This window comes from Lactuca serriola, chromosome 2 (genome assembly GCF_051521515.1).
Source record: "Lactuca serriola cultivar US96UC23 chromosome 2, Lser_US96UC23_V15, whole genome shotgun sequence".
In the NCBI taxonomy this organism is placed as follows: domain Eukaryota; kingdom Viridiplantae; phylum Streptophyta; class Magnoliopsida; order Asterales; family Asteraceae; genus Lactuca; species Lactuca serriola.
In genome coordinates this window covers 196,834,024-196,849,592 of record NC_136409.1, presented here as the reverse complement: position 1 = coordinate 196,849,592, position 15,569 = coordinate 196,834,024, and the positions used below count along the sequence as shown (strand labels likewise).

At 41.1% G+C, this 15,569-nt stretch overlaps 2 long non-coding RNA genes across 2 annotated transcripts; both read right to left on the bottom strand.

Annotated features, from left to right (window-relative positions):
- Positions 1-6,829: 6,829 nt before the first annotated feature.
- Positions 6,830-8,094, bottom strand: LOC145090696 (uncharacterized). The gene is made up of 3 exons (XR_013701721.1): positions 7,916-8,094; positions 7,643-7,710; positions 6,830-7,004 (listed from the first exon to the last, which is right to left on the bottom strand). It is a non-coding gene; the product is annotated as an uncharacterized LOC145090696 (long non-coding RNA).
- Positions 8,095-14,090: 5,996 nt separating this feature from the next.
- LOC145090694 (uncharacterized) lies at positions 14,091-15,329 on the bottom strand. Its single transcript, XR_013701720.1, has 3 exons — positions 15,177-15,329; positions 14,904-14,971; positions 14,091-14,265 (listed from the first exon to the last, which is right to left on the bottom strand). It is a non-coding gene; the product is annotated as an uncharacterized LOC145090694 (long non-coding RNA).
- Positions 15,330-15,569: the final 240 nt, after the last annotated feature.

The window sequence follows — 15,569 nt, the reverse complement described above, 5'->3', positions numbered from 1 at the left end:
TGGTAGTGATGTGGAGTTCAATGGATTGTGCCCTAAGATAAAATTGATCCAAGTTTAAGTGCTATAGAATGAAATTACTTGATGTTAAAAAAGAGCATTTTATGATAATAATTAAGAGGTTGCATGTTTAAGACATTCTTGGCTTAAATGATTATTTATTAATTATTTTATATTGTGAAAAAAACATAGAAATAGATATTCTCAACATCATCATCTATTATATCAATTTAGGACAAATAGACATATGGTTTTCAAATACTTATACAAGAAATTCTCACTACATAGACCCTAATCTAAGCTCAATACAATCACTCAAACATGATATACTATGAAGATTAAGTAAAACTAAAGAACTCAAAAGCAAGTATACAAACCCTAACTCAGCACAACGAAAGTAGAAAAAACGAGAGAAAAATGAGAGTGATCTAAAACACTTGTACTCGAATGAATCCAAATCAAGCTACAAGCCATAATATATACTTCGGGTAAACGGATCCTTCGAACCCGTGTGTCAACCCGGATCAATATAACAAATATGCACTGCAATCCATAACTTTGTAATAATGTCACAAACAACCCAGACAACAAAATAAATATAAAAAACAATCTGAAAATATTTTATATTTAATCCCTACAATATCTGGATATGTCAAGTTTGACCCAACACATACTTTTAACACCCCTCCTCAAACTTGACATTTTAGAACAAAGAATATTAACTTTTATTAAAAGGATTAATTAAACCAATTTCATTTAAAAAAAATTATGTTATGAAATATTTAAAATCGTTGTTAAAATATCAGTTCTTTGTTTAGAAGAGCTTATTTTTTCAACTTTTAAAACACCATTGCTATCTTTTCTCTTACAAAGTGCAAGTCAATTTCAAAAATCTTTGTTTTCTCATGGAAAAAAAATAATGCAAGCTTTATAGAAGACTCATTGTCACAAAAAACTTTTACAGACATCAAACCTTTAATACCCAAATCAAACAACTCAAAATCCAAATAATTTCACAAGTAACAGAACCAAAAGCTTCGTATTCAGATTTAGTTGAGAATCTTGAAACTATTGTTTGTTTGTTTGTTTGTTTGTTTTTTTTTTTTTTTTTTGTTTTTTTTTTTTTTTTTTACTTTTTCCAGGAAACTAACGAACTTCCAAAATAAACAAAATATCCATTAACTGATTTTCAAGAAGTAAGGCATTAAGTCAAAAAGCTAAATTCAAATGAGACTTAACTATAGAAATACCTTTTCCAGGATTTCCATTTAAGTATCTAAGTAATCTAAAAGCTATATTCAGATGAGACTTATAAGGTTTGTGCATAAACTGACTGAGAATTTGAACACAATATGATAGATTTGGTCTGGTAATATTAAGATATATAAGTTTTCCAATTAACTTTTGAAATTCAGTATAATTCTCAAGTAAAGGATCACTATCATCACAATTTCTTTTTTGGAACAAAATTTGCTTCTAAAGGAGTTATAACAGGTTTGCAACTCAACATTCCAAATTCATGCAAAAGCTCAAGACAATACTTTCTTTGATTCAAACAAACACCTCCATTTATACTCAAAATTTCAATTCAAAGAAAATAACTCAACTTTCCCAAATATTTTATTAAAGATTTTGAATTTAAAAAGGATTTCCATTATGAAGTTCAATTCATTATTTCCTGTTATAATAATATCATCTACATAGACTAAGAGGGCAATAATTGGATTATTCACCTTTTTTAACAAATAAAGAATAATCATTTATACTTTGAGAAAAACCATAATTGAATAGTTCATAACATAATTTTCCATTCCATTTCTTAGGGGCCTGCTTGAATCCATATAAGGACTTAACCAACTTAGATACTCTAGTATCACCTTTAGTGTGATACCCTTGAGGAAGGCTCATATATACATCATGTAACATCCGGACTTTCAAATATATTATTGTGTGTTTAATCTTGAGATTTATGGAGTGACTCGGCTAGTTGTGAGTCCAACTCGTCGAGTATAGTCGAGTTGTCCACGTGGGATTAATGAATGGACTCGACGAGTCAGAGAGCCGACTCGCCGAGTAGGTGCTGGGCAGAGAAACCCTAATTTTATGGGTTTGTGTCCTATTTAATGGGCCTTAAGCCTTTATTTCCGCCTCCCTTATCTCCATATAGCCTTGTGGAAAACCCTAGATCAGTTTCATCCATTGAGAGAGAGAGAAAGTGGCTAATTTGGGTGTTCTTGTGCAACTTTAAGAGAGGATGTGGAGAGCATCTTGGCTTGGATGAAGAGAAGGCTTTTGGATCCAGATACTCCTCAGAGTTTTGCTACAATTGGAGGTAAAAAGATGCTAGCTTGATCATTTCCTTAAGAGATCTTGTTTTAGAGAACTTTTAGGGCTTTCTTCCATTTATCTTGTGTCATGGAGTGATTTGTGTATGGTTTGAGGTTGGAACCTCAGATCTGGACTACGAGTGGCCTTGTGAGTCCAGATACTCGAGCTTTTCCGTAAAGACTTTCATGCGCACCTTCCTTCATAAGGACAGGTAACCAGGCGGGTGACTCACTCGTAAGTAGCACTCTCCGATACTTTGACTCCTTCTATTAGTAGTTCGTTTGAAGCTAGTAACTAGAATATAGGACCCGGAAGGCGGGCTCTTATTGCTCAAACCGGAGCGGTTGTAGAGTTTAGAAATCATCCCGATTGGGAGTAAGAGGATCCATAGTACCTGCAGCCCCCCGGACTTCATATTCATCATTTTTGAAAGCGGGGGGAAGGGATCTTTATTCTGCAACGGAAAAAAAACAGAGCAGATTTGACTCGGCACAACCTAACGATACTCCCTCACGCCCCGATTGATGAAAAAGAAATAGAATTGGAAAAGTCCAAAGAAGACTTTGACCCCGTAAGCTAAACTGGGAATCTCGTACGAAACTGAGAATGTGATCATGACATCACATCGAAAGAAAGTGGCTCGTGGCTATCATATCTTGGTAAATAAGAGATCGATCCCGTAGTTCAATCTTGGGAAGGGTCAAAAAGTGTATCCACTTGAGCATCTAGCCCTTGTTGGAGCATGTTTTGGCATTATGAGCCCTATATTCCATGCATGAACGTAAAGCTTGCAACTTTACGTGCTATTCGAGCCTTAAGAGAATAGATCTGGAGTGTGGGGTTGTAGATCTGCTTAGAATAGTCTGAATAAGGATTGAGTGTGCATGAACTTGCCGAGTCAATGAGACGACTCGACGAGTCGATTAGGGTTTGTCCCGATGAACTTGATAATGCGATAACTCGGCGAGTTAGGGGTCAACTCGATGAGTTGAGTCGGGCTTTCATGAGACTTCTGAGGAAGCAAGGGGGACTCGACGAGTTACATGAGTGCACTCGACGCATCGGGTCAAACATGGATTGTTGACTTGAGTTTGACTTTTGTTGACTTTAGGGTTTGGACATACCTGAGTAATGGAGACCATGGAAGGGTACAATGGTCTTTTACCCACTTCCCGAGTATAGAGAGAAAGATTAACCTTTGGTTTATTTAGATTTGAGAATTCGAATGTTGATTAGAGATATTTACCTTATGTGTTAGGCGGTGGCTAGTTCGAGATTCAAGTATGGGGGTAACTGCTTGCTTGCTTCGAGGTGAGTCTTCTCACTATACATGCCTAGAGTGATAATATGAGTTGTGTGTAACTGGAGGGTCTTATGTGTTTATTTGAGTACTGTGATATCTTGCATTATGTCTTTGTGATTTGTGTTTTGTATTATTCTGAGCTACTGAGTTAGGACCAGAAGGTCCAACCGAGCTGTGGGACAAGAGGGTCTCCACCGAGACACATTGACCGGAGGGTCTTATTGAGTTATAGCCTTGAGTGGCTAACGAGTTGTGTGTGGTATTTTGGGGAACTCACTAAGCTTCGCTCTTACCGTGTTATGCGTTTCAGGTTCTTATCAGGATCCCGGGAAGGCGTTAGCATGATTGTACACACTAACGAGAAATTGTTATATGACTTTTCTCCTTCTTTAACACCTCCAACACTTCTCGTAGATGCTTGCCATGCTCCTCCTGGCTTTTCGAGTAAATAAGAATGTCGTCGATGAACACTATCACAGATTTATCGAGGAATGGTTTACAGACCCTATTCATCAAATCCATGAATGCTGCGGGAGCATTGGTTAGTCCGAATGACATAACCAAGAACTCGTAGTGTCCATATCTTGTTCTGAATGCAGTATTCTCAATATCCTGCTCTCTCACCTTCAGCTGATGATATCCTGACCTAAGATCGATCTTTGAGAAGTAGCTCGAACCTTGCAGCTGATCGAATAGGTCATCAATCCTCGGCAATGGATACTTGTTCTTCACCGTTGCCTTATTCAGCTCTCGGTAGTCTATGCACATCCTCATGCTTCCGTCCTTCTTCTTCACGAATAACACCGGAGCTCCCCAGGGTGATGAACTAGGTCGAATGAATCCGCTGTCCAACAACTCCTGAAGTTGTGTCATGAGCTCCTTCATCTCCGTCGGTGCTAATCGGTAAGGTGGCTTTGCTATCGGTGTTGTTCCTGGTAACAAGTCTATACGAAACTCCACTTGTCTATCAGGTGGTAATCCGGGAAGATCTTCGGGAAAGACTTCCGGATAATCGCACACAACCGGTATATTCTGCACCTCTTTCTTTTCTTTCTTAGCATCGATTACGAATGCCAAGTATGATGCACATCCTTTGGACAAACATTTCCTGGCTTTCATCAGGGAGATGATTCCAGAAGTTACTCTGCGTTTGTCCCCGTACACCATAAATGATTCCTTTCCGGGTGGGTTTATCCTAACTATCTTCTTTTGGCATAATATCTCGACATCGTTGGCGCTAAGCCAATCCATACCCAAAACGATGTCGAAACCGTTTAACTCTATGGGTAATAGTTCCTCATGGAATTCGTTTCCGTTTAGGTCAATGACGATGTTCCTAATACGATTACTAACAGGTACGAGTTTGCCACTGGCAACTTCTACAATCAGAGCATTATCTAGTTTTTCTACAGGCAATGCTAATCTTCCACCAAATTTATGCGACACAAAGGAGTAATTGGCTCCGGAATCAAATAGTATATTTGCAGGCAAACCATTTACAAGAAAGGTACCTGAAGCGACATCTGCTGCCTCCTTCGCAGCCTCGAGCGTCATCTGAAAGGCTCTCGCCTTTGGCTTTGGTGGTATGTTGGGCCTTCCCGCATCTTTCTTCCTTGGGCAATCCTTAGCAATATGCCCTTGTTCACGACACTCGTAGCACACCTTCTTGTTGGTGGTGCACTCATTGGCATAGTGCCCTGTTTTCCCACACTTGTAGCAGGTTACTTCATCGCCACATTTTCCCGAGTGCTTCTTCTTGCACTTCTCGCACCATTTAAATTCGTTTCCTCCCCCGAATTTTTTTGAACCGAACTTGCTCTTCTTTTTGTTGGGTTTAGCAGACCCTTCAAATTTCCTCTTCTCGCCAACCTCGATTTTGCTGGCAGCTCTTCCCTTAATCATGTCCTCCACAGAATTGGCAGCCCAGATAGCTGCCTCCAAAGTAGGTGCCTGACGTACTGGCACCGCGTACTCCCATGGAAGTCCCTTTGCGTACTTATCAATTTTCGTCAGCTCATCCGGAACAAGACGCAAGGCAAACTCCATCTTTTCTGTGAAGTTGTTCGTGTATTCATCGATTGACATGCTTCCCTTCTTCAAGGTTAGAAACTGGTTCTCTAACTCTAACAGGTTTTGAGCCGAGCAGTATTTTCGTTTGAATTGCACCAGAAATTCTGCCCATGTCAGTTGCAGGGGCTTGTTGGGGCTTAAAGTCTTCCCCAAGGTATTCCACCAACGTACAGCGCCTCCTCGAAACTGACGTACTGCAAATGTGGTCTGTAGCTTTCCTCTGCAACCGCATGTCATGAAAGCTAACTCCATCTCCGAGATCCAATCCATGACTCCGATTGGATCTTCCTTTCCCGTGAAAGTCGATGGCTTGCAAGTCTGAAAATCCTTGTACTTGCATCCATTTCTCTCGAATCCGTCATCTTGGTTATTTTCTTGAACTATTGGTTGGTTGACTTGACCAACAGTTCCACTGTAGTCTCCTTCCTCAGTCTGCCCTTCGTTCAACTCGGGCTGTTCGATTTGAATAGTGCCTTCCTCTCGATTTTGCTGGAGCAAACGTCTAGTTTCCTCCATTTGACGATCCAACATAGCCTGGATCATCGCTTGCACTCCGGCCATCGTTATTGGTCCGGCAGCGGCTTCCACAACTGGTATTTGCTCGATCACGGGGGGTTGGTGTCTGTTCCCATTTGCGTTTACGTTTCCGCTACGGGTCCTTGCCATCTTGATCTATACACCGAATAAGGTGAATTTAGATCTTTATTTAGGAGAGACGTTTTAAATCGTCCTTATCACTCCGAAACATTTACATGCTAGTTCTAATAGCGTAGTCGTACGTTTAGAATCCTAAGCACATAAAGTTTCCAGATCCGGTCGGCAACAGACCATAGATCCGAACAATTAACAGCATATTATGCACAAAGCATTTAGCACATAAAAGCATTTTACGCACAATTCCTAAAATAGGCTAGTGCTCACACCTCACAATCATCACTTAGCATTCTAAGTTTAAGTCTAGAAATCCTACAAATTCCTAGTTCGCTTAAACTAATGCTCTGATACCAACTGTGACATCCCCAAAATCACGGCCAGAAAAGACCGGTTTGTTTATGCTTTGTTTAAAAATCAGAGTAACATTTTAAATAAAAGTGTTGCGGAATTTGTCCCAAAACAATAATATGATAAAGATTTATCAAAAGCATTTCCATAGAAATGTATTTCATTAAAAGACTCGGGATGTCATGTTCGTACAGATCAAAAGCATAAACAGTACAATACAAGCCTTACTACATTATTTCATATCTACAGGCCTATATCCGTAATCCCTCGTCCAAACATCGTATATATGCTCAAGCGCCACTACCTGTAATACATAAAACTGAGTGGGTCAGGCTTGGGAGCCTGGTGAGCACACAAGGTTTTCAACCCACAATAAATAGTTTATTAATTTCATCAATCAACAATAACCCGATTACCCGTTCCCGTTATCCTCACTTTACGTCCCTAAACACCTATCATAAGGGACCTAGCCTAAGGATCATCATCGGGACGGACACTACTACTAAGGGGATTCCTCAGCAATAAATGTCCTAATAGGCAACCATGTGGGGGATGGAGTACATCTGGTGAGCACACAGTTCAAATAAACACACAGTTCAAATAAACACCTACAGGTTGCGAGCCTGCTAGTGTTCCACTGGACTGTCTAGAATAGTCCGTGGTCGTCATCTATACTCCGCTAGATGACTGGATCATCAATAACATCTATAACGAGGCCTCTCATTATTTTATTTTGTCACACAGCAACTATTACATCTACCCATGTTTTACCCAACACATTTTGTAGATATAAAATACATATACAGTTTAAATCTTTGAAAACATGTATAAAACGTTCATCCAGCATAGATAGCAAGTATTCAGATAATATGCACAAATAGCACGTAATTTATATTAAATACTTCATATCTATGTGTAAGTTGAAAGTAAATATGCACTCACCTGAAAAGGTGGTGATTCCGAACTCAGACAGCGCTTCGCTTCTTAAAAAGAATTTTCTTCGACGAAACCTAGTATTATTACCACTAGAGTTTAGTTTATTATTCGTCGAGACTAATTAATAGTCTAGCTATTATTATTATTATTATATAAGCGTCAAAAAAAATACTTATATAGCCCATAATAATAGCCCAAGTATTTATTATAAGTTCCTAATAACGTTACTATAATTAAATAAAAACTATATTAAAAATAGCGTAGGCGTAGCTCACTTACAGCGGGTTTTATAGAAAACCGGGCTTTGCTTGGAGCAGCGTTCCCGAGCCGAAAAGCTCTTCTTCTCGGAGCCTTCGAGCACTCCGGGGCTTCCGCCTCGTGCTAGGGAGGTTCCCTAGGCTTTTCGGGGGATTTCGGGGCTAGAGAGAGGTTCTAGAGAGAGAGAGAGAGTAAAGAGAAGAAAGAATGAGAAAGGTGTGAAGAAAATGAGGGTGGGAGAGGTGGTATTTATAGGGTGAAATGTGGCTGAACTTGGTGCCACATGTCACCATGTGGTGGCAAGCCTTGGGGAGAAAGCAATGGCCAAGATTGTGCCACATCACCCATTTTCGCACAGCACACTTCCGACTTCTAAAATCCGTAACTTTCACATACGACCTCCGTTTTTGACGTTCTTTATATCCACGCGTAGGTAATAATAAGATCTACAACTTTCATTTTGACACCGTCAGCCAATTCTCGATCGATCTTAAATTTAACAGTACAAGGAGATTATACTGTTAAACGTCTGCGTAAAATTAATAACTTCTACATACGGACTCTGTTTTTGTCTGTCTTTTTACCGTTGATTTCCTATTAATGAGATCTTCAACTCTCATTTACGTTGCGTAAGCCAAAAACCGCTCGAACTAAAATTCGAGTTTCAGGCCGTGCACTGCTAAGCCGAATCTTAGAAAAATCATAACTTCTTCATACGAAGTCAGATTTGGGCGTTCTTTTTATCGATGTTCTTAGTTTAACATATTCTACGACTTTTGTTTAGATTGATAAGGCTAAAAAGTCTTCTATCGTAAATTCACTATTTACGTCTCCCGGTGTCGTGCCGGTTTTGCCGTAAAACTTCGGCGGGCCATAACTTCTTCGTTATAGCTCGGATTTCGGCATTCTTTATATGTACGGAAACCTTGAGACGTATTCTACAACTTTATGTAGAGATATCAGGATTATCTCACACTTTAATTTTGACGCTCATTTTTATTCTTTATTAATTATACATTTATAATTAAATAATAAACACATAAACACACATAATTCACATAATACTCAAATATTTTATATTTATTACTTCAAAAAGAGTTACAATAGTTGACCTAGACTATTACATTGACAAAAATGCTTAGCCCTGAAAACCCGGGCGTTACAATTCTCTCCCCCTTAGGATGATTCCGTCCCGGAATCATGCATCAGCAAACAGATGTGGATAGCGACTCATCATGTCATCCTCTGTTTCCCAAGTGAGATTCGGCCCATTCGAATGTTTCCATCGGACTAGCACCAAGTTGACCATCTTGCGTCGTAGCTTCTTAGTCTTACGGTCAATAATTGCCTCAGGCTCTTCGATCAGCCTTTTATTCTCATCCATCCTTAATTCCGAGATTGGAATTATGTCGGGAACATCTCCCATGAATTTCCTCAAATAACACACATGGAAGGTGTTATGAATACCATTGAGTTCTTCGGGCAATTCCAGCTTGTAAGCTTGGTTCCCAATCTTCTGAAGAACTTTGAACGGTCCAATAAACCTGGGACTCAACTTTCCTCGTTTCCCAAATCGTATAAGTCCCTTCCACGGTGAGACTTTAAGTAAAACGGAATCCCCAACTTCGAAGGTTATCGGTCGTCTTTTCTTGTCAGCATAGCTCTTCTGACGATCCTGAGCTGCTAACATTCTTTCCCTAATCACCTTCAATTTCTCAGCAGTCTCATGGACTATCTCGGGGCCCATAAACTGCTTCTCTCCGGCTTCAAGCCAACAAGACGGCGTACGACACTTCTGTCCATACAAGGCCTGATAAGGTGCCATCTTGATGCTCGAGTGAAAACTATTGTTGTAGGAAAATTCTACCAGAGGTAAGTGCTCGTCCCAATTCCCTTGGAATTCGAGGGTACATGCTCTCAACATATCTTCCAGCGTCTGAATTGTTCTTTCGCTCTGACCATCAGTTTGCGGATGGTAAGCAGTACTCAAACACAACTTTGTACCCAACTCCTCTTGTAGACTCCTCCAAAACCTTGACGTGAAACGACTATCACGATCTGACACAATCGTAAGAGGGACACCGTGAAGTCTTACAATTTCCTTCACGTAAGCGTTTGCGAGCTTATCCATAGACCACTTCTCGTTGGCGGCTATGAAGTGTGCACTCTTGGTGAAACGATCCACGACTACCCAAATCATGTCGTGTCCGTTCTTCGTTCTGGGCAGTTTAGTCACAAAATCCATGGTGATGTCTTCCCATTTACCCATGGGTACAGGTAAAGGTTCTAAACTCCCATACGGTTTCTGATGTTGTGCCTTAACCCTCGCGCATGTTACGCACTCGGCCACATACTTCGCAACATCGAGCTTCATCGTCGGCCACCAGTAGTAGGGTTTTAGGTCCCTATACATTTTAGTGCTACCGGGATGAATCGAGTACATGGTCTTGTGTGCTTCTTCCATTAGAAGATCTCTTATTCCTCCCATCTTAGGTACCCAGATTCGATCTTGGAATACCTTCAGTCCTCGACTGTTTGTACCGAACACTAACGTTTTTCCCAAACGTTCTTCCTTTCGGTCATTCTTTTCTAAGGCTTCTTCTTGAGCTTTCCTGATACTTTCCACAATCGTCGAGACGACTTCAATTCTTAACGCTCTTGGCCTTTTTCTTTCAAGATTGACTTTCCGACTGAGAGCATCAGCAACAATATTTGCTTTACCTGGGTGGTAAAGTATCTCACAGTCGTAGTCCTTGAGAAGCTCTAGCCAGCGTCGTTGCCTCATGTTCAACTCCTTCTGATTAAAGAGATACTGGAGACTCTTATGATCAGTGAAGAGCTTACACTTCGTGCCATAGAGGTAATGCCTCCATATCTTTAAGGCAAATACTACCGCTGCCAACTCCAGATCATGAGTGGGGTAGTTCTTTTCGTGCTCTTTCAATTGTCGAGATGCGTATGCTATCACCTTTTCTCTTTGGGTCAGAACACAACCCAACCCGACTCCAGATGCATCACTATAAACCGCGAAATCTTCAACTCCATCGGGTAGAGAAAGTATCGGTGCTTCACATAACTTCTTCTTTAGCTTCTCGAATGCCTCATCGTGTTTCTCACTCCATGTATACGTAGCTCCTTTATGGGTCAAAGCTGTTAATGGAGCAGCTATCGAAGAAAAGCCTTGGATAAATCGTCGGTAATATCCGGCTAATCCTAGAAAGCTTCGAACCTCCGTGGGACTCTTCGGACGTTCCCACTTCATTACAGCCTCGATCTTGGCGGGGTCAACCATTATTCCCTCTTGGTTAACAATATGACCCAAGAATTGGACTTCCCGTATCCAGAAGTCGCATTTGGAGAACTTCGCAAAAAGCTTCTCCTTCTTTAACACCTCCAACACTTCTCGTAGATGCTTGCCATGCTCCTCCTGGCTTTTCGAGTAAATAAGAATGTCGTCGATGAACACTATCACAGATTTATCGAGGAATGGTTTACAGACCCTATTCATCAAATCCATGAATGCTGCGGGAGCATTGGTTAGTCCGAATGACATAACCAAGAACTCGTAGTGTCCATATCTTGTTCTGAATGCAGTCTTCTCAATATCTTGCTCTCTCACCTTCAGCTGATGATATCCTGACCTAAGATCGATCTTTGAGAAGTAGCTCGAACCTTGCAGCTGATCGAATAGGTCATCAATCCTCGGCAATGGATACTTGTTCTTCACCGTTGCCTTATTCAGCTCTCGGTAGTCTATGCACATCCTCATGCTTCCGTCCTTCTTCTTCACGAATAACACCGGAGCTCCCCAGGGTGATGAACTAGGTCGAATGAATCCGCTGTCCAACAACTCCTGAAGTTGTGTCATGAGCTCCTTCATCTCCGTCGGTGCTAATCGGTAAGGTGGCTTTGCTATCGGTGTTGTTCCTGGTAACAAGTCTATACGAAACTCCACTTGTCTATCAGGTGGTAATCCGGGAAGATCTTCGGGAAAGACTTCCGGATAATCGCACACAACCGGTATATTCTGCACCTCTTTCTTTTCTTTCTTAGCATCGATTACGAATGCCAAGTATGATGCACATCCTTTGGACAAACATTTCCTGGCTTTCATCAGGGAGATGATTCCAGAAGTTACTCTGCGTTTGTCCCCGTACACCATAAATGATTCCTTTCCGGGTGGGTTTATCCTAACTATCTTTTTTTGGCATAATATCTCGACATCGTTGGCGCTAAGCCAATCCATACCCAAAACGATGTCGAAACCGTTTAACTCTATGGGTAATAGTTCCTCATGGAATTCGTTTCCGTTTAGGTCAATGACGATGTTCCTAATACGATTACTAACAGGTACGAGTTTGCCACTGGCAACTTCTACAATCAGAGCATTATCTAGTTTTTCTACAGGCAATGCTAATCTTCCACCAAATTTATGCGACACAAAGGAGTAATTGGCTCCGGAATCAAATAGTATATTTGCAGGCAAACCATTTACAAGAAAGGTACCTGAAGCGACGTCTGCTGCCTCCTTCGCAGCCTCGAGCGTCATCTGAAAGGCTCTCGCCTTTGGCTTTGGTGGTATGTTGGGCCTTCCCGCATCTTTCTTCCTTGGGCAATCCTTAGCAATATGCCCTTGTTCACGACACTCGTAGCACACCTTCTTGTTGGTGGTGCACTCATTGGCATAGTGCCCTGTTTTCCCACACTTGTAGCAGGTTACTTCATCGCCACATTTTCCCGAGTGCTTCTTCTTGCACTTCTCGCACCATTTAAATTCGTTTCCTCCCCCGAATTTTTTTGAACCGAACTTGCTCTTCTTTTTGTTGGGTTTAGCAGACCCTTCAAATTTCCTCTTCTCGCCAACCTCGATTTTGCTGGCAGCTCTTCCCTTAATCATGTCCTCCACAGAATTGGCAGCCCAGATAGCTGCCTCCAAAGTAGGTGCCTGACGTACTGGCACCGCGTACTCCCATGGAAGTCCCTTTGCGTACTTATCAATTTTCGTCAGCTCATCCGGAACAAGACGCAAGGCAAACTCCATCTTTTCTGTGAAGTTGTTCGTGTATTCATCGATTGACATGCTTCCCTTCTTCAAGGTTAGAAACTGGTTCTCTAACTCTAACAGGTTTTGAGCCGAGCAGTATTTTCGTTTGAATTGCACCAGAAATTCTGCCCATGTCAGTTGCAGGGGCTTGTTGGGGCTTAAAGTCTTCCCCAAGGTATTCCACCAACGTACAGCGCCTCCTCGAAACTGACGTACTGCAAATGTGGTCTGTAGCTTTCCTCTGCAACCGCATGTCATGAAAGCTAACTCCATCTCCGAGATCCAATCCATGACTCCGATTGGATCTTCCTTTCCCGTGAAAGTCGATGGCTTGCAAGTCTGAAAATCCTTGTACTTGCATCCATTTCTCTCGAATCCGTCATCTTGGTTATTTTCTTGAACTATTGGTTGGTTGACTTGACCAACAGTTCCACTGTAGTCTCCTTCCTCAGTCTGCCCTTCGTTCAACTCGGGCTGTTCGATTTGAATAGTGCCTTCCTCTCGATTTTGCTGGAGCAAACGTCTAGTTTCCTCCATTTGACGATCCAACATAGCCTGGATCATCGCTTGCACTCCGGCCATCGTTATTGGTCCGGCAGCGGCTTCCACAACTGGTATTTGCTCGATCACGGGGGGTTGGTGTCTGTTCCCATTTGCGTTTACGTTTCCGCTACGGGTCCTTGCCATCTTGATCTATACACCGAATAAGGTGAATTTAGATCTTTATTTAGGAGAGACGTTTTAAATCGTCCTTATCACTCCGAAACATTTACATGCTAGTTCTAATAGCGTAGTCGTACGTTTAGAATCCTAAGCACATAAAGTTTCCAGATCCGGTCGGCAACAGACCATAGATCCGAACAATTAACAGCATATTATGCACAAAGCATTTAGCACATAAAAGCATTTTACGCACAATTCCTAAAATAGGCTAGTGCTCACACCTCACAATCATCACTTAGCATTCTAAGTTTAAGTCTAGAAATCCTACAAATTCCTAGTTCGCTTAAACTAATGCTCTGATACCAACTGTGACATCCCCAAAATCACGGCCAGAAAAGACCGGTTTGTTTATGCTTTGTTTAAAAATCAGAGTAACATTTTAAATAAAAGTGTTGCGGAATTTGTCCCAAAACAATAATATGATAAAGATTTATCAAAAGCATTTCCATAGAAATGTATTTCATTAAAAGACTCGGGATGTCATGTTCGTACAGATCAAAAGCATAAACAGTACAATACAAGCCTTACTACATTATTTCATATCTACAGGCCTATATCCGTAATCCCTCGTCCAAACATCGTATATATGCTCAAGCGCCACTACCTGTAATACATAAAACTGAGTGGGTCAGGCTTGGGAGCCTGGTGAGCACACAAGGTTTTCAACCCACAATAAATAGTTTATTAATTTCATCAATCAACAATAACCCGATTACCCGTTCCCGTTATCCTCACTTTACGTCCCTAAACACCTATCATAAGGGACCTAGCCTAAGGATCATCATCGGGACGGACACTACTACTAAGGGGATTCCTCAGCAATAAATGTCCTAATAGGCAACCATGTGGGGGATGGAGTACATCTGGTGAGCACACAGTTCAAATAAACACACAGTTCAAATAAACACCTACAGGTTGCGAGCCTGCTAGTGTTCCACTGGACTGTCTAGAATAGTCCGTGGTCGTCATCTATACTCCGCTAGATGACTGGATCATCAATAACATCTATAACGAGGCCTCTCATTATTTTATTTTGTCACACAGCAACTATTACATCTACCCATGTTTTACCCAACACATTTTGTAGATATAAAATACATATACAGTTTAAATCTTTGAAAACATGTATAAAACGTTCATCCAGCATAGATAGCAAGTATTCAGATAATATGCACAAATAGCACGTAATTTATATTAAATACTTCATATCTATGTGTAAGTTGAAAGTAAATATGCACTCACCTGAAAAGGTGGTGATTCCGAACTCAGACAGCGCTTCGCTTCTTAAAAAGAATTTTCTTCGACGAAACCTAGTATTATTACCACTAGAGTTTAGTTTATTATTCGTCGAGACTAATTAATAGTCTAGCTATTATTATTATTATTATATAAGCGTCAAAAAAAATACTTATATAGCCCATAATAATAGCCCAAGTATTTATTATAAGTTCCTAATAACGTTACTATAATTAAATAAAAACTATATTAAAAATAGCGTAGGCGTAGCTCACTTACAGCGGGTTTTATAGAAAACCGGGCTTTGCTTGGAGCAGCGTTCCCGAGCCGAAAAGCTCTTCTTCTCGGAGCCTTCGAGCACTCCGGGGCTTCCGCCTCGTGCTAGGGAGGTTCCCTAGGCTTTTCGGGGGATTTCGGGGCTAGAGAGAGGTTCTAGAGAGAGAGAGAGAGTAAAGAGAAGAAAGAATGAGAAAGGTGTGAAGAAAATGAGGGTGGGAGAGGTGGTATTTATAGGGTGAAATGTGGCTGAACTTGGTGCCACATGTCACCATGTGGTGGCAAGCCTTGGGGAGAAAGCAATGGCCAAGATTGTGCCACATCACCCATTTTCGCACAGCACACTTCCGACTTCTAAAATCCGTAACTTTCACATACGACCTCCGTTTTTGACGT